A 5000-nucleotide genomic window follows, 5' to 3' on the forward strand; every position below is an offset into this window, starting at 1 on the left:
AATAACACGTTGAAACACGTCTTCTCTCTTCAACGAACGCCATAGAATTCTCGTCTCCAGTTTTTTAGCGCATGTGCATTAGGGAACTTCCTTAGGCCTTTCCAGAAGGTTCCAGCCCCGCACACGCACACTGAAGAATGACGTCACTACAATGTAAAGCACTCAAAACAACAACAAACTTCAATTTTTTGTAATTGTACGATTTATGGATTTCAAAACCACACTTTAATGAACTGGTTTCGCCTGTTTTACTTCTGGTAATTCCCTTCTGTTCTGACGAATTGCTCCGACTAAAATGCAGTTTTGGTTTGCGAGCTGTAAAGGCTGTGCAATAATTGAAAATCTAAACTTGTTGCATGTATTTACAAACAAAAGCAGGTGCAAGTTTCAAAACTTGCGTGCTACCTGTAAAATTTGCGTGCCTATAAAACTTACGTATTACCTATAAAGACTTGTATACTATCTATAAACTTATTAACTACTAGCAGTATCGCCCGGCGTTGCTCGGGTTTGTAAGGGAAATAACTATAAAGCATTTTTAGAGAGTTATAGCCAAAAAATAGAAAAAAATGGAAAAAAAATGATGGTAAATTTTTTTGAGAGTTAAAAAGGTCGAGTTGCGTCCCCTAGACAGTCTGTGGTTTGTGTTTCTGATTCTCGACCCCATGTCGAATTTATCGATTTTTTTCAGAACTGGGGGAACTTTTCAAAATTTTCGCTGCGTTAGTTTTGAATTATGACATTGGGCTATGTGTGTATCAAGTTTCATCAGAATCGGTTGAAAGCCGTGGTCAGGGTGAGGGTACAACCTAACAGACACACAGACACACACACAGACAAACTGCCGTTTATATATAGAGAGATAAAGACCACATACATCAATTCACGTATGTGGTCTTTATAGATAGTACGTATGTTATTTATTATTATTTTTTTACTGTTGGTGCAAACAATCTATAATTTATCGCGTTTATAGATATCATAAAGCTATAAAACGTCAAACACCGTGATGTCAAAATTTACAATAGTTTTTGAATTACGGGCAATTAAGATCTCAAAATGCGTCAACTGACACACTGGGTCCTTCTAGTGTTAGCGCCCGATCAACCATAATTGAGCAGAACTATGACCAAAATTATTTTCCAGCCGTGACTATCTTGTCTTTTTCCTATGTACGAGGAAATCAAGATCGACATCAAAAATCCTAATTTGGTTGTGGTGATTCTGGTTAGATCAGTTCTGATACAACAAGTATATGATTCGATGACGTTCCAGAATTGTACTTATCTCGTATCGTATTTCACTCCATGCATCGTGTCCACGAGAATACAGTGTCTAATGTATTTTACCTTCTTTCCTGTTGTTGTTGCTGCTGCTGCTGCTGCTGCTGCTGTGTTGTTGTGTTGTTGTTGTTGTTGTTGTTGTTGTTGTTGTTGTGTTGTTGTTGTGGTTGTTGTTGTTGTTGTTGTTGTTGTTGTTGTTGTTGTTGTTTGTTGTGTGTTGTTGTTGTTGTTGTTTGTTGTTGTGTTGTTGTTGTTGTTGTTGTTGTGTTGTTGTTGTTGTTGTGTTGTTGTGTTGTTGTTGTTGTGGTTGTTGTTGTTGTTGTTGTGTTTTGTTGTTGTTGTTGTATGGCCCAAGTCCATTTTGATGAAGCAGACCTATGATCATAGATATTACAGCTCTAACAATCTTATGGTTCTTTTTTCCTCGGCTATATTGTATCTATAAGACTGGTGCATTCAATATATTTCTTTACTACCCACAAGGGGCTAAACATAGAGGGGACAAACAAGGACAAACAAATGGATTAAGTCGATTCCATCGACCCCAGTGCGAAACTGGTACTTAATTTATCGACCCCGAAAGTATGAAAGGCAAAGTCGACCTCGGCGGAATTTGAACTCAGAACGTAACGGCAGACAAAATACGGCTACGCATTTCGCCCGGCGTGCTATCGTTTCTGCCAGCTCGCCGCCTGGTGCATTCAATATGTCCTTCCTTTTAGGATGTATTCTATCCTGTCGAGTCTGGTATCTCTCTGTGACTAATGCAACTCTTCCACGTCAGATGTTTTGATCTTCCACAGCACTTTTTGTATCTTCAACCTAATATCCAGTGTCTTCCGCAAGTTGATCGATATATGCTTTTCTTGGTCAGACGTAGGAGTGGCCGTGTGGTAAGTAGCTTGCTTACCAGCCACATGGTTTCTGGTTCAGTCCCACTGCGTGGCACCTTGGGCAAGTGTCTTCTACTATAGCCTCGGGCCGACCAAAGCCTTGTCAGTAGATTTGGTAGACGGAAACTGAAAGAAGACCGTCGTATATATGCGTATATATATATATATACATACATACGACGGGCTTCTTTCAGTTTCCGTCTACCAAATTATATATATATATATATATATATATATAATATATATATATATATGTATGTATGTATGTATGTGTGTGTATATGTTTGTGTGTCTGTGTTTGTCCCCCCAACCTCGCTTGACAACTGATGCTGGTGTATTTACGTCCCCGTAACTTAGCAGTTCGGCAAAAGAAGACCGATAGAATAAGTACTAGACTTACAAGGAATAAGTCCTGGGGTGGATTTGCTCGACTAAAGGCGGTGCTCCAGCATGGCCGCAGTCAAATGACTGAAACAAGTAAAAGAGTAAAAAAGGCGATAGCTCTGTGTCTATGCGCAGGTTTCTAGAGAAGGAGATAGCTGGATATTTAATTTTTGTTTCTCCAACAGTGTCCTACATAGCTTTTTCTTCATTTATCACCAAGGTGACGGTAGGAAGTCTGCCATACAATCACTGCTTTATTGTGTGTGGGTTGCTGCCAAGAAAGATTGAGAACTACACGAAGCATTCTCGAGTATTTATCATCAAGCTGATTTTTATGTCACTTGTTCAGTGACCATGCTGAAAAGCGATAGAAAAGTATTGGTTCAATGACTGCTTTGAAGAAACCCCCTTTCCATGTCGTTTTAGAATAGTAGAGTGTAAATGAGGGAGTTTTGGCTGCTTTTCTAGCATATTCATTCAAGTGACCATCTAGAGCAGTGGTTTTCAACCAGGGTTCCGCGAAACCTTAGGGTTCCGCTAGTACAGTGCAGTGGTTCCGCAAGAAGTTACAAAACTGCTAAAATCGGCAGTAATTTTTAAGTCTCCTGTGCAGATATGTGTGCATAAGACTATTAAATTATTGCACAGGGGTTCCTCGAGCCAGTGGAATGTTTCCTTGGGGTTCCGCTCCAGCAAAAAGTTTGAAAAGCACTGATCTAGAGATTCATTCGGTTGGATCCAGTATCAGTGTTGAGCGTAATGACGGACTAGGGGTGATTGTAGTGTAGGATATTCATTGTCTATATCACAGGGTTAATGATCAAAATTGTTAATGATCGTTGTTTATGGTCGTTATTGTTAATGGTCGTTGTTAACGTCCCACGCCAGCTGGAGACAGAGGTATTCCAATCTGATTACACTAGACTTTATTCAAACGTAAGGCTACATTATCCAATATGTTTGCCCTTTTTTTTAAGACAATAGGATGTGATTTAACGGGTTAGGCTGGGATTCGTTTTAGCAATTTAGACGACTGGTCAGAGGTCTCAACGTAAGATTGTAATGGTGGCGTTGGTGTAGTAGTAGTGGTAGTGGTTGTGATTAAGGTGATATAGAAGTAGATGATGATGCTGATGACGATGATGATGATGATGATGACGGTAAATGTAATTAAGAATACGGTGTATTATTAATAAATGACTGGAGTTTTGGTCCACTGAAGCATGTTTTCATCAAGGTCACATACAAAAATCAAAAGCAAAAATAAATAAATGAATAAATAAATAAATAAATAAATAAATAAATAAAATAAATATATAAACGGGCGTAGCAATGGATGAGTGGTAAGACGTTTACTTCACAACCATGTGGCTCTGAGCTCAGGCCCACTGCGTGGCACATTGAGCAAGTGTCTTCTATTATAGCCCCGGACTGACCAAAGCCTTGGAAAGTGAAGAAGTCCTTCGGATATACATATATATATATATATAGGCGCAGGAGGGACTGTGTGGTAAGTAGCTTGCTTACCAACCGCGTAGTTCCGGGTTCAATCCCACTACATCACACCTTGAGTTGATGTCTTAATGTCTTCTACTATAGCCTCGAGCTGGCTAAAGCTTTGCGAGTGGATTTGGTAGAAGAAACTATAAAAAGCACGTCGTATATATATATACTATATATATATATATATATAATATATATATATATATATATATATATATATATATATACATATATACTATATATATATATATATATATATATATATATATATATATATATATATATATATATATATATATATATATCTTATATATATGTGTGTATATATATGTATATGCATATGGATATATATGTATATGAATGCATGTGTATGTATGGTATGTGTATGTGTGTTTGTGTGTGTCTGCATGCGTCTGTGTGTGTGAGTGCTCTTATGTTTATGTTTGCCTCCACAGCACCGCTCGACAACCGATGCTGGTTTGTTTACGTCTCTGTCAGTTCAGCAAAACAGACCAATAAAATAAGCACTATCCTTAAAAATTAGGATCAGGGTCGATTTGTTCGGCTAATCCCTTCGAGGCGGTGTCCCAGCATACCCACAATCCAATGTCTGAAACAATTAACACACACACACACACACACACATGCACACACACACACATACACACACACATGCACATCCATACACACACACATGCACACACACACACACACACACACACACATGCACACACACATGCACACACACACACGCGTGTGTATGTGTGAGTGTGTGTGTTTATGTGTATGGTTTTATGCTTGTCTTTAGTGTTGCTGTGTTTACGTCTCTGTAACTTAGCGGTTCGGCCAAAAGAGTCTGATCGTATAAGTGGCAAGCTTTAGGAAAACAAGTACAGGGTCAGTTTGTGAAAATGATGGCTATTGCTTTTACTATTCT

The sequence above is a fragment of the Octopus sinensis genome, linkage group LG18 (genome assembly GCF_006345805.1).
Source record: "Octopus sinensis linkage group LG18, ASM634580v1, whole genome shotgun sequence".
NCBI lineage: Eukaryota > Metazoa > Mollusca > Cephalopoda > Octopoda > Octopodidae > Octopus > Octopus sinensis.